Raw genomic sequence first — 25,023 nt, 5'->3', positions numbered from 1 at the left:
CGTAAAACCTAAGACATAAACACGGGTAGTAACTGTTTCTTCGCCAGCTTGTGAAAGTCACGGGTCTTTCGGATGAGACTTAAAAACCGAGCTCCCCTGTCACGGTGACGTAGCCGCTGTAACGATAAAGAAACATCACTGTTCAGTGGCCGTGAGTGCCGATTATACGCCGCATTATAAGCCGCATATCAACCCCTTGTTTATGTAGCAATATACCATTATCACCTGCATATGGAGTTTATGACTCCCAGTTGATTCGATATGCAAGAGCATGTTCTACGTACAAACAATTTCTAAAACGCGACAGGCTTTTGACTAATATGTTGACGATACATGGATAACAAAAATCTGATTTAAAAAGTAGCATATCCAAATTCTATGGTCGAAACACTGACCTTGGTTGCAGATAAATTTGTTTTTAGGTCAATGTTGACTGGCATCTTTATACAGATTGTAAGGCCATTATTTTCACACTGAATTGAAAATGGATTTTTCTGTTTGCTTGATCATGTCAAGGTGGTGTAAGTGATCGAAAGGGAATGTTTGTCCCTCCATTTTACCTGATCTCTATTCTGTTTTCAGAGATAGGGTTTGGTTTTGCTCACAATTTGCAATGCGGATCCTGGCATTTGGTCACATGAAATTCTGTCGTTTCTTTAAAAGAGGACTTAGTGAGAATTCGTCTAAGATTCTTCGGCTGCCTCCTACTGTTTATGAACTTTCGATTTCTAAATATTTTAGACATAGTTTCATCGGTCTTCAAAACGTCGTTTAGGTGATAAACAACTGGTGCAACGTTTTTATTTTGGGGATTATGTGTCGTTATTAATGGTAGGATCTTGGAATTTGTCCTGTTTTGTTGTTTGATCAATAATAAAGAAAAAGAAGGTGTGTGTCATTAATTAAGTTTTCTCTTCTTGGGAAGAGATAATTGCCCTCCAGATCACAGCTTTAAATTGCAATCAAAACAAATCAACTCCTCTAAAGAGATATTCATTCCATGATTTAGAAGACAAAGCCAATGGAAATAATTATTTCAATTTAAAATGCTCCGCTAGCTTTAGAAAAGAAAAACTTTCAATTTGATAACTATTTTAACATCTAAACAGATTTTTATGAATGAATTTTCTATCGTACAATTCTGATTTATGAAGTAAAATTGTTCAACATAAATAGCAATTTTGGATGTTCAGGTTACCTTCAAAGGAAATATTTAATATGAGGGGTTACAGTTGCAACTCATTTCACTCTATTAAAATACTCACTTTTAATCAAATATCATAAGCCATGCAATTTGTGTACATGTAGGTTTTATGTGGTGGAAACTGCATCAAACTGATTTAAGAGATTCTTATTGTTTTGTAAATAAACGTTATAAATTAAACCACTATGATACACAACGCCTATAGCATATTATTTCTTGTACTGTTTGTGCAGAGGCTGAGCTTATATACAAATAAATGATGTTCTGTATATTCATTGACAAGGATTATGAATTTTTCAAAAAAAATTAAAAATGTAATTTGTAATTTAATTAATTACTTTTCCAAAGTAATTGTAATTTAATTAATTACATGTCTTAGAAAGCCTGTAATTTAATTGTAATTTAATTGAAGAAAAAGTCAAAGTAATTGTAATTTAATTAATTACTTTTTAAAGTAATTGACCCCATCCCTGATATATATATATATATATATATATATATATATATATATATATATATATATATATATATATATATATATATATATATATATATATATATATATATATATATATATTGTATTGTATCAGATAAATGTTTATCTTATATATCGGCTCAGTATCATTTCAATTTCCCTATTAAATTGTTGTAAGAATTAAGCTATTGTACAATTTGTAAATTTTCCCTTCACAGTAATAATTTAACCTTCCACGTCAAAGTGGCTCTGACGTTTTTCAAACATACAAATTCTGAAAGGCGCTAAATTCATAATAAAGATAAATGAAACTAGTATTAATTGTAACGGGGACCGTTACAGATGTTCCCCAAACGCTCCCCAACTTCCTTTTGGTGTCTTATTCCCTGTAAGCTTCATTAAAAAAGGCAATCAAGTATATTGGTTTTTTTACGCATTACACGCAGGCGCACGGGCATGGATGTAAAAAATGACCATGTCAACTTGTCTACACTTTTAATACATCTTTATATTCAAATTTCATCAAAAGATTGGCTATATGAAGTATATCTGTCATTTTACGCATTGCAAGCGCGCGCACGTGTATGCATGTCCATGATGACCGTGTCATCTTGTCAACACTATTAATATATCTACATATTTTGAGTATCAAAGCGTTTCATCAAAAAGTGTAAAAGTTACAGCTATATCAAGTAAATTGGTCATTTTAGCATTGCATGCGCGCGCATGTGCATGCATGTGCATGTTGACAATATCGTCTTGTCTACATTTATAAAGGGTCTATATATTCTGAGTATCAAAGCATTACATCAAAAAGTGTAAAAGTTATGGTTGTATCAAGTATACTGGTAATTTTACTCATTGCACGTATGCACGTGCATGCATGTGCATGCTGACCATGTCGTCTTGTCTACACTATTAATATTTCTTTATATTTTGAGTATTAAAGTATTTCATCAAAATATATGAAAGTTTTGTCTATATCAAGTATATGGGACATTCTACTCATTGCACGCGCACGCACGTGCTTGCAAGTGCATGCCTGTGTGCGATGATCATGTCATCTTGTGTACGATTCTAATATATACTTATATTCTGAGTTCCAAAGCAATTCATCAAAAAATGTACAAGTTAAGTCTATATCATTTGTATTGGTTATTTAAATCATTGCGCATGCGCACACGTACATGCATGTGCATTCTGACCATGTCATCTTGTCTACACTTTTAATATATCTGATATCCTGAGTATCAAAGCATTTCATCAAAGGATATGAAAGTCATAGCTATATCAAGTATATCGGTCATTTTACTCATTGCACGTGCACGCACGTGCATGCATGAGTGCGCTGATCAAGTCTTCTTGTGTACACATCTAATATATTTTATATTCTGAGTTTCAATGCAATTCATCAAAAAATGTACAAGTTAAATCTATATCAATTGTATTGGTTATTTCAATCAATGCGCGTGCGCTCACGTGCACGCATGCGCATTATGACCATGTCATCTTGTCACTATCAATTTATCCTTATATTCTGAGTATCAAAGCATTTCATCAAAAAATATAAAAGTTATAGCTATATCAAGTATATTGGTCATTTTACGCATTGCACGCGCACGCACGTGCATGCGCGTGCGCGCAAAATGACCTTCGTTCCGCAAATCTACATAACATTCCTATTAACCCTAAAAAGGTTTCACCTCAATCGGATGTGTAGTTTCGGAGATCACTCACGGACAAAAAAGTACCCAGGAAGAAAAATAATAATAATAATAATAATAAGAAACAGAGTAAAAACAATATGTTCCCAAACTTCGTTTGGGGAACATAATTAATATTTATGAAGAGTAAAAAATAGAGAATATAAAATATAGGCAATATAAGCATTTAATTCTTAGTTTTGACTGTCGTCGATCGTATAACAGCTCCTGCCCCGCCATCAACAGGCCCGTAGGAAGCAATTTCAGTTGGGGGGGGGGGGGGGCACAGCTATACATTTTCAGTTGAGGGGGCACTATCAACTACCAAAAATTCATTGATAAGCAAAAATTAAAAATAAAAAATAAAGGTCATCAGACGTTTTTATTGAGAGGGGCACAAGCATAAAGTAGCTATGTTTCCTATAGTAAACTATATATCGGCAAAATTATTGGGGGGGGGGGCACGCCCCCCGTGCCCCTCCCCCGTTCATACGGCCATGATCAAATATTTATACCTCGCTAACGCGCGGTATTCAATTTGTCTACACGACCAGGTGCTGTTATAAGACCGACGACATCCTAAAATAAGAATTGAATGCTAGTCAAAGACTTTCTCAGGCAATGTTAATTAGCAGGAAAGTGAATACAGAAGAGTAAGCATCCCCTGCCGACCGGTCACACCCGTCGCCGTGCGCTTCTTGTCATAATCCGGGAAATGGAAATTAGTAGCTATTTCATGTATATGTAATGGTCTAACAATTAGTATGGAAAACGTCAATCTGTATTTGACTTAATAATAGATTGTGTTTGGTGACAAGGTCATTGTAACGACCATAGAACTTGCAAAATGATGACTTCAAACGAGACTGTTGATATTCTTGTTTCATCAACTTGTTTTTCAATAATTGTTTAGCTTGTTTGTCAAGTAATTACATGAAGGAAATTCGTGTTTTTATTTAAGTTTGAAAAGTTTAAAAATATGCAACAAAAGCTTCAACCTTTTTCGTTTTTAAGTATTTTTAGGTGCTGTAGACATGCACATGCATCCTTTATCATGACTCTATATCACTACATGTAATGAACATTGATGATGCTTGATGTCTTTGGAATGGAAACTGACAGTTCCGCCCTACAGTGTGGTTCTTGCAAAATGCATTTCTGAATTTTTTTTAAGAATGCAAAGTAGGAACATACGAGGAATTATTTTTAGTATAAAAAGGAGCTATAATGTATTTTAGGTGTCTCAGGACACAAGGAACATAAAAGACACAACTTTAAGATGGAATGAAGATTGAATAACATTTGACATTTTTCATATTTGGAATGGAACTATTATACAATAGTTTGAAAAAATTGTTAACGTTTTGTGTCGCAAGGATAGGGAAAGCTTAGCTTTATAAGGACCTTTTATATTATAAAAAGTATTTTAGATATCTACTTGATACTGAAATAGCTTTATTTTTGACTAGTGTAGATATGTAACGATCTGGGAGTTCAAGAAACAATATTTTGGGTCAAACTTGTATAAACTTTATGAAGGAACAGATGTTTTATTTGAAAGCTTTTACTATTCTCTTCTCTTTACACTCTTTTCTTCCACCCAACCTGGTCTGGTCTGGAAGTCTGGTAAATAAACACGAATTTAGGACAAATAAAACATTTTGTCCGTAGTGAACTGAAGGGGCCTTACGTCATCTCTCTGAACTGTCTCTTGCATAAATTCAATACGAAATGCTGTATTAATGTTAAAATTCGTATTGGCTCTCACGAGTGGACGGTTGATAAAGGGTTTTACATGCTTTTTCAGCACAAAAAATGAAAATAATAAAAGTGAGTAAATTTATTTCGAGTGCTGCTTCTCGCGGAAATTCCTCTCGTATATTTACAGTATACAGAATATACAGTATCATTATAGAAGGACAACCTCTAAATCGTAACAAATTGGAATGTAGGTATGATAAGCTATAGCAATATCAATATGTTTGATAAGTTATCGTGTGTAATAAAAATTGTCAGAAGTGTGTGCGTGTGTGTGTATGTGGGGGGGGGGGGGCTACACCATACATTCATCAGGTGCTTGTGTCTTCTGAAAAACTGACGCCTAATACTTTCACAACTTTGGAACTTGTTTTGCAGTGGAGGAAAATGCGACAAGTTTGTCTTGTCATCTACAATGGGTGCTATAGATTGGACTTATTTTGAAATTAATAAACCCAGATTAGTGCTCCAAGAACTGTATTGTTCTGGTTATAAATATTATTACACTATTTACATAATAACACTTTTCACGTCATGATTATCGTATGGTTCATAATTCGAGGATATCTAGGATTTCTAGAATCATGTCCCTTTTCGGGGCTTGAATGAAGAAACTGACTTATACTAGAAAATGAAAGAAAAAAGAAGCAACAGAATATATCATTTTTGTAATGATTGTAGTATTGTTATTTCTGTATTCTGCGAAGGCAGAGCTTCGTGGGTTTGATTATTATGCTCTTTTCTCCATATTCCTTAAACTATTAAATAAATAGTCTTATTAGTTCTTATCATGATTTATGACAAGAAATAAAAAAAGAAGTCTCCTTAGAAGAGTTTTGCTCTACTAAATGTCTAGAATGGTGATAAAAAATAATGGATTGTTTTTACTGATGTCAAACCGGGCTAATTTTAGTCAGCGGTAACGAGCTCACTTTTTCTATCAATCATATCAAATTTTGTTAATATATCGAGACTAACGTAAATGAAATGGATGACATGTAAAGATAATGTGCGTGTACATAAATTGGCTTTTTACAAAATTTAGCGCAATCACTGGGTATGGAGTTGTTGGCGAAATCATGAATTAGCGCTATACATGTCCATGCCGTATATTGTATTTATAAATGATTTCTTAGCGGTGAATTAGCGCATCGTTGTCTGCACCAAAGCCGTTAAAATATGAAACCCGCTTTTTTAAGTACACATACAGTATATAACACAATTTCTTTCTTCCAAAATTTAAATATTTTCGCTTAAAAAAAGAAAAAAAGACACATAATTTGTTGGAAGTGAGAAGATGTAACTTTACATTTAAATATAATATTTGTAAGGTTTTAAAAATTCATGAAGTTTTGATACTGTAAAGTTTCTGGGAATATTTTAGGAGTCTATTTTTACATTTTAAACAATTAGAATTTTGTAAATTGTAATTAGATTCCATTTGCAAGAAATGTTGGAAAAAAACCCTGAAAATCTGTAGTCGCTATTTTGTAAATGTTTACCCAACCGAAAATGTCCAGTACACTGTTACATGATGACCTATGATGACATGCCAAAGTTTTATGATACCTAATGCGCTCAACAGATATAAACCAAAAGCTATCTACTGGGGAAAAACATTGAGAATAAAAGAAAGAGTGTGAGAAAAATTTTGTAGTTTACTATTCACCATTTTCTAGTTTTATAAAACGAGGAAAGTTATTGACAAACAAGTTGATGAAACAAGAATATCATTTCGTAAGTTTTATCGTCGATACAATGACCTTGTCTGCAAATACAATCTATCATTAAGTCATATGATGACTGAAATTTTTCATACCTATTGTTAGGCAATAATTTACACACTAAATTTCGTCGGATTTTTCCGCTATTTACTGATCATGACAAGGAGCACACGGTGACAGGCGTGACCGGTCGGCAGGGTATGTTCACGTCTCCATGACACCTATCCCACCTCTGTTTTGAAGGCTTGTTTTTGCCCTGCTCCCGATTTATATTGTTTTAATGGACTTTGGGCTGTTCTTTATCTCCAAATTTCATGTAATTCATTTATCGCAACTCCCCTCCCCCCAATAAATTTTAAGAAAAGGCTGCTTTGAAAAATGTGTTTTTTGTTTGTTTGTTTGTTTGTTTTTTTTTTTTTTTTACAAATTTCATATAAATTTTGTTTTATTACATGGAAGCTTGTCCTCGAGGATACTTTGGACTCAACTGTAGTTATACCTGTCCCTATCCAACGTATGGACGTAAATGCACTGAAGGCAACTGCACATGTCCAAAGGAGTTGTGTAGCATCAGTACTGGATGTGTGATACGTAAGTATTTTTCTACATGTTAAAAAATAAGCTGTAGCATTGTTTTTCTTATTCAAAAGATATTTTAAGTATAACTGATATTATGAACTAATTGATTTTTATAAGGAACATATTTTCAAGTTTAACTTGCATAAAATTAAACCGATCTCTATTGTTATCTTCATTTCGTTACTGTTTATATTCTACGGGCATAAAAAAATGATGATTTTGCTCCGAGTATATATCATTAAAAATATTTCCGAACAGTCTAAATCTTTTCCCATTTTATGAAAAAAATGCTTTTGTACCGTTATAAAATATTGCATGAATGTGTGAACTGATATTCAAGACAATTGAAAATAAATAAAGACCTATCTTTCATATAGTTCTTTTGTGAGATTTAATTCGAATGCACTGTAATGTTTATGATTAACTTCATGTGGAAAGGTAAAAACCTTTAAATACATACTAAGAAGATAATAAAGTTTATGTAACAGTTTTGGAGGATTTATTTTTAGAAATTTAAGGCGGAATTATGGTTTCTATATTCGTTTTAGAAAGTAGTATGAATCGATGGATAACGTCAACAATATTTAAAACCACGTCATCACCAAAACCCTCTGTTCATGAAGTTCTCAAGAGACAGACAACTAGAAAAAATCACTACCAGAGTAAAAAACACGGAATAGATAATGAAAGCGAAGGTAAAATGGAAGTCGCCAAAAAATTGGATAATCTTAAGTACCAATCACGCTACACAGAAACCATTTTGATTTCTGTTGCTGGAACAACGATCTCTGTTCTTTTGCTTGTGGCCATTGTTTTTCAACTAGGGTCAAAAGTTTTCAATCAAACCGGGACTCCTTTTCATTTATCTGTTACTTCTGTCCCCAAAAGAGAGAGTGAATATTCCGAGGTAATAAGAGTGTAATAAAAGCTCTCTTACTTCGATAAACATAAGGGGTATGCATGTAAGTTGAAGGGAATCTATTGATATTCAAAGTCCTTAGGAATCTGAAAAGTCACTTTAACAAATTCGGGAAACCGATCTTCGAGGATTGTCTGTATTCAATTACTTACATCAGATATTATCTACACCTGCATGTTGAAAATGAAATAAAAATATAATGCTCTTATATCATTTTTCTACAAAAACCCTTGATAACTTTTATTAACTATTTTATAACTTCAAGGGCCAAAAATAAGGGAACTCCGATCTTCAAATGGCGTCAAAATTTTATGAATATGAATTCTGTTGAAGATTATGCCAGATATAGGCTAAACTTGAAGGAGAAGACTTTGACACGGTCAGAATAGATTAACAATTTAAGATGGATGTTGAAATCTCGCGTTATAAACGGTGGAAGGGCAATATGAAGACCATCTATCCTTCTGTCTTCAATAATTCAGAAGTTAAAAGAATTAGATAGATTACATGGTCAATAAGCAGTGGTCCAAGCCGACAAATTAGGGTAGCAACATTGTCTTTGTTTGTATGTCTCATAATTATATATACATGTAACTTGCAATAGTATTTAAAGGAAATCGGATTTAATTTTACAAGTGTTAATTCAACTTAATATCCTCATAGTTACCTTTTAAATGAGGAAATTCTTCAGAATCTTATGTTAATTTAAATACTTTTTCAACAACCAAATTGAATTTAAATTACCATAACTATATGGATTCCTAAACTATATAAAACCCCCAAATAGAAAGTCCTAAATAAAGAAGAAAGATACGTAACTGGTTCTGTAAATGTTCCACCAAGCCTCACAAGAATATTAACAGCGGAGAAGGAGATATTTCAGGAGTACTTTACAACAATATACTCGAGAAGTTGTATTAAACAGAAATGGATACTTTTAAAAACTCCAAATCTACCAAAATCAATTTCATAAAAACGTATGGCTTTATACAACTATTCCCCACGATAAATGTAAGACCAGACTTTTTGCGTCACAGACAACTGCTTTTTCAATAAAAGTAGAATCCTACATTTACGTACCTTATCTTCAGTCATTTGCAAAATAATTTTGTTAAAAACATTTTGATTCTACATATAGTTACTCCGAAGTTGATATGAAAATGGTGCTAGAGTTTCCAATTGATAGTATCTATGTATGTATACTAATTGTGGCCGATTATATAGACCTGTTTTTGTATTCATATGAAGCAGAATTAATTGAAAATCTTCTACAGAAAGTCTTTGGGTTTCTCTTTCAATTTGACGTTTAGATATATCGATGACGTTTTTTCAATTAACAATTTTATTCCTATGTTGATTTTATTTATCTCTTTGAACTCAAAATAAAGGACACCACATATGTTTCACATTTGGAAATTCTACAAAAAAAGACATTGATGGCAAACTTTATTTTCTATCGTCAACTTCTTTATATAGCGAAATACCATTATCGCCTGTATATAGAGCTGATGTCCCCTTGTTGATTCGATACGGACGAACATGTTCTTCTGACAAACACGTTCTAAACCGAGGTAAGCTATTCACAGACAAGTGGAGCAGTCTCGTTTGAAGCCAACATTTCAAAAATTCTAATACAATCTATTGTTAAATAGAATGCTGACTGACGTTTTTCATACAAAATGAATCCACAAAATAAAATCATACAAAATAATTTTAAAAAAATAATAGATACCATCTATAATAAATGAGCCGTGATGCATTTATCTAGTAATAGAGTGACTGTGAAACTCAGTTGTAGTGTTTAACCAGAGCAACATGTCAAAATAATACATTTTTCATAACTTACATACTTTCTAAAATTTACTAATAACATAAAATCTACAGCCGTTAAAACCCCCCCAAAAATGTGTTGAAGCACTTGAAGCACCACTCTCAAAAGCAGAGGAAATCTACATTGAACACTCAAAAAGTAGTCCTAAAATGAGAGTCTATCTTTAGTCAATATTACAATTGTCTTTATGTACGTCGAATATTTAAGAACCCCCTGTATTAGGGTATGGGAAACAATCTAAAACGAAATTAATGAAATAAAATATTTTCCGTTATTCAACATCTGATCATGAAGTGAGTTCGTTACTTCTTATCTTATAAATATCGGTGTTTGAACTCAGGAAAGTTTTCATCTCTTTATATCCATTTTTGGTAAGGTAAGTGTTTTTGAGTGTCTATACATAGCCTCTATTAATTTATATATTATGTACATATCTGGATATTAAAAAAAGTCAAATATGATCCCAAGAACGTCAACACAAAGTAAGTAAAAATAGGGGGATCACATGTCGCCATCTCAATATTCAGTTTGAGCATATTATCAACAGATATATCATTTTCTATGGGGGAAGGGAGCTTTTTTTATTTAAATTTCTAAAATCATACAAAAAAATTGTGCAATAAACTATATTTTGGCAAGCAGTAGGTACACTGGTTGAGTGCGTTATCTTTCTTTATCTATTCAGACTTAGCGCAAAGGGGCTGTTTGAGTTATGTCTGTGGCAATTTGGACCGACCATTACAGATATAAGGAAAGACAATTGAAGGATTATAGACTTTTTTATTCATATTTTTAATTGGAAGTATATTAGAAAGCTTTAATTAAAGAAAAATTGCAAACCCGACCCCTGTATAAAATAGATTTTTATACCTTATATCGGGTTATAATGGTAAATGTTTCTTAAATGGATCAGAAAAAATCGAAACCAAAAATAAATTTACAAATAGATAAAATTAAACAAGATGTATTTGTGAAACACTGACGCCCCATATGACAGCTTATTGCGAAAGTTTAAGTTTCTCAAATGCAAGTCAACTCCAAGGTCAAGAGATCAAAATTGTTCGCACCCAAAGAAAGGTCTTGTCAGAAGGAATATACCCATGAAATATGATAGTCTTAGTACGAACCGTACAAAGTTTTGGCTAAGGTTATTTTTTTTTCTAAAGTAGGCCAAACTCAAGTTCAAGGTAAAAGGGTCAAAATTAATAGTGCCTAAGGGAAGGTCTTGTTACAAGAACTAAATATGTGAAATATGAAAGCCCTAGCACCAACCATGGTATGTTCAAGGTTGAAGTTTGGTAAAAGTTTGCGTAAGTTGGCCAAACTCCAAGGTCAAACGGTTAAAATTGTTGGTACTTAAGGAAAGGTATTTTCACAAGAAATTCACATGTGAAATATGAAAGCCATAGCTCCAACCAATCAAAAATTAATGGTAAGGTTAAAGTATTTGCTGACAAACAGAAAGACAAACAGATAAACAGATAGACGGACGGACAGAGCAAAACCTCTATGCTCCCGAATCTTCGATTACGGGGGCATAAAAAGAATCAAAACTACTGAATAAAACTGTAATAAGAAATAAAAATATTATGAATAAAGGTCAAAGTGATCCCACCTTTGGTCTATCTGTTCTGTTCAACATTTGTATTGTTTGAGTAGATTTATTGGTTGATTACTGATTGATTCAACTCTGGTCTTTCCAAATAATTCAAATTTCTGAAATAGAACATTTAATACTTTGTATATAGAAAATTTAGGAGCGTGATGTGGCGAAAATCTAATGTAGTATTTATATGAAATTTTTCAACTAAGACACCGAAGAAAAGAAAGAAAAACAACGCTTATGAACTACAAAATGTCTCCAATGCAAGGAAAGCAGTAGCGCCCAATGCTTTCGTGCAAAAGTTAATTACTTAAAAAAACAAACAAACCCACACAATCAAATACCATCAAATATAATGGGTTATATAAGCACAATGTTCTATGATCTATATATTTATTTACTTTAGCTTGAATAAAAAAAAATAAGATTGATTGATTGATTGATTGTATGTTGTTTTATGTCCCATTCGAGAATTTTTCACTCATATAGATACCTCACCATATACCGGTGAAGGGCTTCAAATTAAGACCTTTACTCGGTACTCAGGGCCATTGAGCATTGAGGGTCCTTTATCATTATACCTACCGTGACACAGTGTCGAGCGCTTGGCGAAGGAACAGATGCTTCCTACTTTTTATCGACTTAGGTCAGTCGCGGCCATGATTGGAACACACGACCTTCCTATCATGGAGCGAGAGCTCTACCGACTGAGCTACCGTACCCCGTGTCGGTTAAAAAATTTTAAGTGGAGTTCCAATGATAAAATCCTATTTCTTGGGAGAGAATTTCCAACTTTTTTGACTAATTTTTATAAACATGAGAGGAACTGACTCTACTAAAACAGGTGAGCAAACAGCCTTTCAATAAACATTTTCATGGGGCAACCAGCATGTATAGGAAAAGTTACTTTTGCAAAAACTATACTCACAAAAAAGTGGGGGACAGCCCCCACCCCCTGGCGCCCCCGTGTTCTATGGGGCCTGAGATCTAAATAGAAAGGAAAAAATACCAACGCAATCAAATATGAATTAAATTTTGAGAAAATACATTATATAATACGTCTCATTATTATACATGGAAATTTTGAAATTGATAGATTCTTGCAGGTCCATCTCACTCGGCATTTCAGTTGCGATTGCTAAAAATGGGGTACTAAATAAACTCACTCCAAATTATCTGATTGGTTGAGAGATGTGTACCCAAATACACATGTAGATAAGTGAGGTCATAAGAAAAGTCATGTCACAAGTCATTTAAAATACTTCTGTCCTACTAAATCGCTATCGCTCTCGCCTTAAGCTCCGCCCTGTATCTCCGATACAATAGGAAACACGTACTCTAAATATAACATAGTGCACGAACAGCAACAACTAGTGATGCGGCAAAAGCAAAGGTGTTTGTTGCTACAATCCTTAGAGGTTGGACAAGTGATAATACCTTTAGAAAATTTTACAATAAACCAGTTAAAATGTGTAATGAATTCCGCAATGCTTTGTTGGATAATTTTCATAATTGTACTAGAAACTTATAGCATATTCCATATGTAAATATGTTCATTGATTTGACTTGGAGAAAATAAAGTTAATTCAAACATGTGTTTGGGACTTCGGGTTTTAATAATGGTTTCGTGATGTATTAATTATTGGGACTCAGAAGTCTCATTTGAGACTGAGGCTCTCAATGGGGAAAATATATAATTAAACGAGACTTTCTTGGAAGGTGAGGTTTGGCTGTAAATTTTCCTCTATTGAGAGACGTAGGGATCAAATGCCCAACCCTATGATTTCTCCTCGAAGTCCCACCCTATTTTACCGTGTTAACTTGATGCCCAAATATTAATTACTACACCTCTGTATTATGATTATGTGACATTCAACTTCATCTTATTTGATCCCTACGTCTCTAAATGGAGGAAAAAAATGAGTAAAACTTCACCTTGCAGGTAAGTCTCGTTTAATTTTATATTTTTCTCCATTGAGAGCCTTAATAACTTAATTTAATAATTTCACCCGTGGAATTCTAACAGTCGTCTCAAAAGTATCCACTTAAAATCCAAAAAAAAAAAAAAAAAAAAAAATGCGAACCAAGTTGATGGATCTGCATTTTTTTCGTGCGGTATTGTTCCCCTATTCCTTTAGTACTATAATTGTTTACATATGATATTGTACATTCTTAACTACAGCACCTACCAACAAAAATACAATCATCTAAATAATGATTTAATGCAATTAATCTTGGAATGTACTGGGTAGCCAAATGTAGGATTGTTGTAAATGTTTCCTAAATCTGCAGCTAATAGAACAACCTATTGCAATACTTTAGTATATACGATATAAGCCATCTATGGAGAAACTTAGCAGATTAAAATTACCTGGATATTTCCCCCAAAGCCAGCTTTCTCCCCGGAAGCTGTACTCTAGAGTAGGATTTCCAACCGATGGGAAATCTTACTTTAGAGTCAGATTCCCCCTCTTTCTTTTTCATAGAAGGATTTTTCTTCCTTTTTCAATGCTTCAATCATATCGACAACATTTTGGCAAGTCAATTGATTTTTTTTTACAAATCTGAGTGTTATCGACTCAAGAATTGTAAAATATATTATGGTGGCGTCTCCATATGAGTGAAAAATTCTCGGGAGGGACTTTAAACAATAAACAAACAAACAAAACAAATATATAAAAGAAGATATACATTTAGTTCAAACCATCAAGTCTCAACCAAAAATTCAAACTCCTAGGGAACTGTAAATTGAGTCCCTCAAAAAATCATAGGACTTGTGTTCAACACCCTCTTTCGGTGACAGTACCTTATGCTCTCAAATGTACTACAGTACCAACCAGACCCAACCTGATACAAAGCAGTCCCAGAGCAGTCCCGGGGACTGCTTTCTGGGACTGCTAAAGCAGTCCCAGAGCGGTCCCAGAGCAGTCCCAGAGCGGTTCCAGAGCAGTCCCAGAGCAGTCCCAAAGCGGTCCCAAAAAGCAGTCCCAGCGGTCCCAGAAAGCAGTCCCAGTGGGCGGGGTTTACTAATTTAATGGGCGGAGCTTACTCAGAAATGAGATTACCAATAAACAATGTAACTATAAAAGACAGTGGAAATTGATGATGCATTTCTTTCTGAGCAGTAACAATAAATATTTACAATTCTTGTGTGACAGTCATTTCTGAACTGTTAAGAAATCACAGTACGCGTATAGAAACAAATAATAAATATTGAACGAAGAAGGTGTTTACTCCTCCTAATAACATGAATATTTAAACAAAGTAATGTGGTATATTAATTTTCACCAAAATAAACCAATTTCTTTATTTTCTGTGATTGATATTGGTTTTCATATTTATTTATTTTTATTAAAAATTAAATTTGAATTATTTTTTTTTCTATCAGAATTAGTTTAAATAGATTTTATAATTATAGAGCAAGGCCGATTCCCATACTATACTCTGAATGCTTTTTTCTTACTGGAAAGTACTGGGGCTTTCAAAAAATTCTTTGTAAAATTTTGCCGAGTATTATATTTCAGTCATGATTATTTCACTGAATTGCCAATTTGATTATCGTTAGATTCTCTATGTACATGTAACAGAAAACAATAACACTCAGTTTTAAGTGTTTCATTATATAAAAGTTCGAGTGTACATCTGTAAATCACGAGAATGGAACCCTCAGATTCTGTTTTAAATTAATTAATCCCGAAATAAATCTATACACATTTATTGAAACAAAGTTTTTTGCAGTTCATAGATTGAAAATAGTGTCATTGTTGACCAGCGTGTTCAGCGATGTGTAACACCGATACCGTTCATTGACTTTCTGCTAATCATGCCCAAAGGCGATTGAAACCTCAAGTGTTGACAACACACAATTCCCGATATTTTCAAATGTTTATTTTTTACATAAATGTACCTTTTTAATTACTTGTTTATAAATTAAAAACTAATTCATAAATAAATCCCCAAATACTTGTTCACATTGTTTATATGACGAAGAATGGTAGAATAATTTTATTTCATGGTCATTTAAGGTCAGGATCTAGTAAATGAAAAGAGCCTACAGATTTCTCAAACTTGAGAAATAAATTCCTTTTATGATGCTTTATAACTATAGCTCGGTCAAATAAGGTGTATCGGGGCATAATTTGCAAGAAAACAAGACGAAAAACCATCTTGTAAACTGTCATTTTCAATGAAAAATTGAGAAAGCCAGTCACGAATATGGGAGTTTTTTCCATATCAGACGAAGGAAATGTATTCAGATTGCCTACAGTCTCTCAGAAAACGGTAATTTGTATGTTCTTAGCCTCTTCTTTAAAATAATGTAAAATTGAATATAGGTATCGGGATTACTTTTCACATGATTTCAAATTGAATGCCATGAAAATACTTTATTTTCTACATAATTCTATTGGAGCTGTAAAGTACGGGAAAAGGAAAGTTTAAATTGATTATGACGTCATAATGGATCTAGCACCGAAAAGACGGTCTAAAGTCATTTACTAGATCTTGACCTTAATAAAAATTATTAGGTTTTATTTGAGGGCGGTAAAAAATAGCATGGATAGCATGGAATGCACTTTTTAGCATGGTTTTACCTTTTTTCAATTAAAAAAAAAATCCAGTACAGTACTTCCCTCTGAATATCTTACTGTAATAACATGTTTGTTTTCTTTTTAAATAGTGCTAATGCAAACTTTGAGTACATAATTTGATAGCATTAATTAATTAAATAGGCCTAGGTAATTTTGTTTCAAACACTTGTATTAAAGTTTAATTTAAGGGATAAAAATCATCTCCTGACTTCCCTTTTTAATTATTTTCATTTTTTAAAAAATTAATTCTAGACTACAATTGTTTAAATTTAGAGCCCCTGAAGACATATAGTAATTATATATATATATATATATATATATATATATATATATATATATATATATATATATATATATATATATATATATATATATATATATATATATATATATATATATATATATATATACTTGTTAAAATTTTGTAAGAAATCCTTGTTCTTTTATTTTTTATCTTAAACACCACTCTGCTAAAAGTAAACAAAACAACAACAGGGAGACTGCAAATTCAGAATACACAAGGGGAGGAGCTGTCGTATCACTCAGAACCTCTTTCACGACTGAGTGAACAAAGCAGTCCCAGAGAGCAGTCCCGGGGACTGCTGGGTCTGCTTTTTAAAGCAGTCCCACAGCGGTCCCAGAGCAGTCCCACAGCGGTCCCAGAGCAGTCCCAAAGCAGTCCCGGGGACTGCTTTCTGGGACTGCTTAGGTGTCAGGTTTGGTCTGGTTGGTACTGTAGTATATCAGGCCACCTTTAGTGATTTGATAACTTGTTTGCCCTATAAAGGGCCCAGTATTTCATCTATGGATCGATCCTTTTAACAAAGAATGTATTAAATTTATGTTTTTGATGGTTCCATATGCCATTTTGTGAGTATTTGAATTGAGTTCTTCAAAGGAAAAAAAAATTAAAGGCCAAAACAAGAAACAACAATAAAAGGAACACTGCTTTTGCAAGACAAAGTTTATGTCCCCTAGATCCCTAAGGTGTAATATTGGGTTTGAAAGCAGAGAACAAATACTCTCTTAAAGTTTTAAAATTCATTTTTTTAAAGAATTAAATAACCCATTTTTTAGTTCCATGTTATTTTTGATATTTAAACACCAGACATTTTACATATCAATATTATGAACGTTTAGTTTAAAATACAATTGGAGAAATCTCTTGAAAAAAAATCCTTTTTGTACCAATATTATTTTCAGAAACCAGTTTGGCCTGATCAAAAGAACAAGATTTTAATGCTTCAAAAGAATTGGTTGAACGGTTACTGAGAAATATGAGATTTAAAATTTTCTAATTTCATACTTTGTATGGTCGCCATTTTGAAGAAGGGACACTTGTAACAATATGTTGCACCCCATACAGCCAAGATATTTTATTTGGGGGGGGGGGGGGCTGTGGGCAAAATCGCACTCTATTACTATTACACAGAGTAGGATTTTCCCCCGGAAAATTGAATCTGATGTGGGATTTCCGTTGGGGAAATCCTACTCGAGTCATTTTTCCTTGGAAGGATCCTACCCCAGAGCTTACTTTCCAGGGGAGAGGGGATCCTACTCTAGATTATGTAGACTCGATATAATATATTATTCAACTGAACTCAAAATAAACGACACTAAAAAGGGTGGCACGTGTGCCACGTCTGTTCCATATCTGGATGCTGCAATGACTACTGTTTATAATGGCCTACTAAAAACTAAACTGTATGATAAACGGATTGACTACAGCTTTTCCATCTTCAACTTCCCTTCTTTATTTACTAATATTCCAGCATATGGTGTTAATGTCTCTCATCTGATTCGATACTTAAGAACATGCTCTGAGTACGACCAATTTGTAAACCAAGGCAAACTACTGAAAAATAAGTTAAAAGTATATATGTTACAAGGATTTTAAGGTTTTGCCAAAGGTCAACAAGTCCAAAAATTTATTTTTACAATAGTTCCAAAACTATGTGGTTTATAAAGTTAAAACTTTTACAGTTTATAAATATATCATTGATTAACAGATAGAAAGTATCACTTGATAACAAATACTTAAAAAAAATATTAATCGAGAAAAATTCTTTGAAAAAAATGCATATATTTTAAAATCTACACCTAATTAATTCCGTACTCTTAGTGAAAGCCATCATTGCAGAAGCAATATATGTTTATCAATGAAGGGTAAGTTGGACTTCGATAGCCTCTGGAAAGTTGTTTTCCATGTTTAATTTGTCCAAATGTTAAGATTTGAAACCGAAAGTGCATTGCAAATGGCGGATTTTATAGGGGTCTTGTCTTTATACATGTCATGCTTTCAATAACAACCTTTCAGAGACCATTCACTTCCAACTTACCCTTCACTGATAAACATATATTATTTCTGCAAAGACGGTTTTCACTAAAAGTACAGAATTAAGCATGTGCATTTTTTTTAAAATATGCAATTTTTTTAAATTATTTTTTCAAAAAATATATTTTTTTAAATATTGTGTTTTCAAGTGATACTTTCTATCTGTTAATCAACGATATATTTATAAACTGTAAAAGTTTTAACTTTATAAACCACATAGCTTTGGAGCTATTGTAATAATAAATTTTTGGACATCTTGACCTTTGGCAAAACCTTAACAACTCCGTTTAAAGTCAACATATATGTCACAGATTTGTCAGAAACAAGGAGAAAATTCTTTATATAAATTTAATAAATTGATCATGTTTTACATCAATTGTTTTTTTTTTTTTTTTTTTTTTTCAAATTTTAAAATTGAAAGTCTGTATCATATGACTATGAACTGGTTCCTTATAATTAGTCCTGAATGGCACTGTGGTCCGTGATGGCGGCAGCACTTCCGTCCTGGACTCACATGTGGTGCATTGTACGAGTTGTCTGGTCCTTCCGACTGTATAATTAGACACTTCCACTTCTACTTTATACGTCTTATATTACTAGGATCTCAGAAGTCAGCAGAATATCTGGCATATAAAGATAAATGTACTTGGAAAGGACTAAGTGTAACTGGCACAGGACGACATGGCCTTCTCTGGTGCCTGCTAAGCCCAAACTGACCAGCACGAGTATTTTAATTCTTAACCTGTCCAGTGAGTTTTAAATCTCCCATAAATAGTACTATGGGCAAACGTTCGTGATTTAGATATCTGCATAGGTAAAATTATTACGACAGAAAGTTTGGACATTAAATGTGACAATATATAGTGGCCTTCTTTGTAAATACAACATATCGGTGGGTCAAATTTAGTCTGACATGTTCATACAGTTTAGGTCTTTGCTTTCAAAGACTTGGACAAATCAAATGAGATACCAATAGGATATCACTCAGGTCTCGCACATTACATAAGCAATGATATTTTTACCATATTTTTGAAATTCTTGGACAACATAGCTTCATCTATCAGTTAAGTCTGTTTTTAACTTCTGTTAATCCTTTACAGTTTTGTATTATATTCAAGTGATCGTTTAAGCCCTTAGGCCTTTTGATCACTTCTTATAATCCACTAAGGCCAAATTTAAACAAAATTGGATCAAGGCATTCTTTAGCGAAGGGGATTCTCTATTGGTCAAACAAAGGGCTTGCTATTCCTCCTCTAAGGGAAGAAAATCAAGAAAAGGCAAAGTAGGACTGGGTCATTAAAAATTTTCTCAAGAACAACTGGGCTAGAAAAGATTGAGAATGTTGCTTTACGTCCTATTCGAGAATTTTTCACTCATAAGGTGACTTCACCATAAACCGTTGAAGGACTTCAAATTTAGACCTATACTCGGCACTTAGGGCAATTAATCAGCGAGGGTCCTTTATCGTGCCAACATCCACCGTAACACAGGACCTCGGTTTTTAAGGTCTCATCTGAAGGACCAGTGACTTTCACTTCTAATGTAAAGCTTGGCGAATTTGAAGGAATAGTCATGACTTATCTTTACGCCCTAGGTTTGGTGCGGCGCGATGAACGAGAATCGAACCCGGGCCTCCCGATCACGAAGCAAACGTTCTACCACTAGGCTACAGTGACCGGTACATTGAGTATTTTTATCCAAGAAAATAAATGAGATATGCATATTTGTTTATAAATACTATACACAAGGCTTTGTTTAGCATGTTTTATTGTTTTGAGCCGTGAGACATACTTTACAATATTTACATACAGACTCCACGTAGATATTATTGCGCCATGTAATTCTACATGTACCATGTATTGATCTCTCCCAACCTTCAAAAAGGAATGAAAATATTTACTTTTGGCATGTTTATGATAGAAAAATGCCACGAATGTTTATGTTAATAATATAATTCTGGTTCCAATGCGCCATGTGATTGAATAGGGAAAAAATCGGTTATATTGTATAACTGTGTTGCTACATCACTATGGCAACGTCAAAAACGTATAAATCCGCTTTATGAATTTTTAACTATTCACTCCATAAAATGAAGTGTGATAAGGTGGAATAAAAGTGAAGATTGGTACGAGCGAGAAAAGAGCGAGATGTGCTGATTTGCAATGTACATGTAATAGTAATTTATGTTCAACGAACATTCGTAGTATCTATTTTAAAGCGCCATAATCTTTCTGACTTTGTTAGGAAACTTTGTGAATATTTGGTAAACTTCAGCATGATTTGATACGTTCTCAATGATAAAATTAATATAAAAATTTAATATAGAAATATTTTAACTGAAATAAAATTCCAGTTTTGTTATAATTGTTTTTGAAGGAATTCAGGGTTCAGTTGATCAGGTAGAATATTTTGCATTTTTCCTGTCAGTAAAGTGTAATTTACTCATATTTTTTTTATTTACTTACTTTATCTCTTACTTTAGAATCAAGGCAAACAAAATATCCTTGCTTTTATTTTCCACATATTGAACATTTTCTCTTTGTTCGAAGTGTTAAAGCAAAATACACTTTTCTATACTTTTAACAAAAGTGTATTTATATCCATATACGTACATTATCCCGATGGACATAAATAAGGAAGAGGCAGTCACGTTAACAGATCATGGAGTTTTAGAATATATTCATCCTAATGCGCTATGCATATTTATTGTTTGGTATCAGTTGGATTAGTTTCTAATCTAATAAAGGATGCTTCTCTATGCACTGAGTAAGAAATATTGATAATATATATTAAGAAAATAGTAAGCTTATTGTATATTATTTTAAATGCACAATGTTTCGATTTTTAAAGAAATCGTACTGGGTGTTGCGTAGATTATTACACAGTCAACGGAAAATGCAAAGGTTGGTATGATAAGGAACTGAGAATGCATGATAAAGATAATACATGTTGAAATAAATTTAATTTCTTTAAACTTGAAACCAAGATAATATCTTTAAAGCTTTCTATAGAATGTCCTTTGGGATATTTTGGACCTAACTGTACCCACAAATGTCCCTATCCAAGGTATGGACGTCGCTGTCTGCAGGGAAATTGCTCTTGCTCAAAGGAGGAATGCAACTTTGCAGTCGGTTGTGGCAAGTCAATTTTAAACATATATACGAAACATTATATTCTATTTTTCCTCAGAATAGTTTGAAATTTAAACAAAAATGAATGTCTCACTTCTGAATAGATATTAAGGAATCCTGGGTTCTATTCTAATTTAAAAAAAAAAAAAATATCAGTTAATGTAAATCACATAATAATAATTTACAGATACAGACCATGATTACACAAATAGGACATTCGGAATAAAACCGTCTCGACTTAGTGGTATCACAGTCACAATATACGTCGTTGGTTCTTTGGTCGCACTGGTCATTTTAACATTGGTAATAGTTCAATTAAGGCAAAAATGTATTCAAAGAAATGAAAGGCAAACTGCAACGATGTCAACTGATGAAAACCATGAACATAGAGGAATATACGCTGAAATAAATTGAAGAGCGTAGAATAAGATTTCTTTTCCAAGATACTTTAAAAAAAGAAATCTCTTTTCAAATCTAACAAGCTGACATATATAGTTTGAAAATCACGGAGTGCAAGTGTTTTTGATATACAAGAATATACAAGTACGTGGAAATAAAAGGCAGGAAAATTTAAGAAATGGAAAAATAGCACAGGCAATTCAGAGGGCTGAAACAGTTCTTAGTAAAATAAAACTAATATAAGGAAATGTATAGTAGCTACTCTGCTAGTGATATTTAGTCATAATAAAATGAAACAAGTTTTATAAATTACATTTATCATGTACTTTTACTTCGGTTATAAAGAGTTTAAAAACCTATCTATAGAAAGTTTAGAAGGCGGGCAATCTAATAATATGTATATCCTTATATAAAACCATGTATTTTACTTTTCAATGGTTTGTACTGTGATATTCCATGAATAAAACTTCAAAAATTTCATTATATGTCTTTCATGTCAAGGGATTTTCAGAGTTTATAAGTAAGAACTGGGTATATGTTGTTTCCTAGAAACGGTTTTCGTTGTTTCGTCGATGAATGTCAATGACCTTGTGAAATTATTGTCCGACATGGAACAGCTGCAGTGCTTTTTTCATCTTAAAAGATCTTCTTAATTTCTATAATGAATGTTTCCTTAAATCACTTCCTCAATCAGTTCTTCAAACGGTATCGTTTCGAGTCCATATATAATAGAATTCTTAGACTATGCAAACATGTTCCAGAAGACATTGATTTGTTCGATTGATGACGATGTTTTTAATTCTTCAACCTGTAATCAGCAACTGAGAAATGTGTTAAAAGTAAGGTTTGTATTTATCGTAAGTATAGTGTTTGTTTGTTTGTTATTTAACGTCCCATCGATAATTTTTTATTCATATTGAGACGCCACCACCTGCCAATGGATGGCTGCAAATTAAGATATGCACTCGGCATTTAGGGCCTTTGAATAGTGAGGGATCTTTTTCGAATCACCACTTACTGCGACACGGAACCTCGGTTTCTAAGGTCTCATCCGAAGGACCGGTCTCCACGTCCCGCAGTGGGATTAGAATCCGCAACGTAAGAATCAACCTCTTACTCCACGACTCTACAGCAAACTCTCTAACCACTGTGCCACGCGGACGACCATTTGTATAGTGATATATATACTACATGAAAGAAAAAGATATTAAATGAACATTATACTATTTAGGTTTTCTACAACAACACCCTCTTTTTATTAGGTTGAAATAAATAATGTATGGTCAACAAATACTGAGTATTATAAAACAGCCTCCTTTTTTGTTTCTATATATTTTTTTCTAAGCTTTCATCTGCAGGTATAATCGGCCACCATGAAATAATAACTGGCAGTCTCCTCGGCTAGGTAACACGGTGGTCATTTATCTTTTATCATTCATTTAATTATTCTTTTTAAAAATAAAAGGTATATCATTATATTAAATACATCTACAGGGTCATATATTGCCTTGTTTATCCCTATCTCGCTATGGAAGTGTTTAAGAAAAGGAACAGGGGTTTTAGACTAGAGGCACAAAGTGAACAACTAGGAAAAAATCACTAATTAATGATTTTGTAGACTCTGATTTTTTTTAGTTATTATATCAAAATACAAACACCAATTCCCAGTGTTCCCTGAGTGTTACAGTTACTGTACTTTAGATGGACTTTTAATCTTCCTATAGCTACTTTCTCTTTATTTATTACTGATTTTAGTTGAATTATAATCACCCTTATAAAGAATCTTAAGTATTCAAATCCTCTTATTTTGATTTATTTAAAACATTATACATAATATCTGTATTGAAAATACTATTTCTCAAAAGTCGTTCACCTTTGACATACTATCTTCCAATTTTCAAGTCTCCTTGATGTATTTCGAAATAGAATATGGAAACATAGGTAAGTAATTTAGCTAAGAGTTGGAAATTTAGTTTTGGATTTGACATTGAGATATATCTCTTACTGATCAATATCATTCAATGAATGATATTTCTTTTCCGTCATTTTATATATTTGCGTATATATCACAATAAACTTGAAGTGAAAGACACCAAAGAGTCTGACACATCTGCTTCATTGTTATAAGTTTTACTAGAGAAAGACATTAATGGCAATCTTGTGACATGACCCGGCGAGATTTCCTTTGATGTCAACCGTACAATAACTGCGATACAGAACACTTTTGTGTTGGTTTTTCTTATGCAAATGAACAGAAACTGTACAATAACTACGATACAGAACGGTTTATTTTTAGAGATGACGGAAAGTTGTATTTGCATCTTAAATGAGATAGACATATCATAAGAATCATTCAAATCGCATGATAGCGCTGTTAGTACATGTATTTACTCAAAAATTGAGGTGAATTAAGGATAGAATTTTACAACATATAGTTACCAGTGGTGGGTTGGAAATTTTTAGAAAGGAAGGAGTGAAATTGAAAATCGTATTTTGTGGGAGTAGATTCATAATCAGCCCTGATACTATGTGTGTGATCGTTATGTGTGGAGAAATTAGAATGTATAAAAGTAGCAAAAATAATTTACGAAAGCCAAAAAGGAAAAAAAAATTAAAAGTGGTGGTGAGGGGAGGGGGTGCATACCGCATGCCATTCAGTACCGGATCCGCCTTGGTTTTAATATATTTTTTTTTCTAACATGAAGGTAATAAATTATATGCCCCCTTTCTTTCAACAGTTCATTTCAGTTTAGAGCCAGGAATACTGTATATG

The sequence above is a fragment of the Saccostrea echinata genome, unplaced genomic scaffold (assembly GCF_033153115.1).
Source record: "Saccostrea echinata isolate AGI-Se365-2 ecotype Australia unplaced genomic scaffold, CSIRO_AGI_Sech_v1 ptg000056l, whole genome shotgun sequence".
Classification (NCBI taxonomy): domain Eukaryota; kingdom Metazoa; phylum Mollusca; class Bivalvia; order Ostreida; family Ostreidae; genus Saccostrea; species Saccostrea echinata.
Note: the sequence above shows the minus strand (reverse complement) of the source record.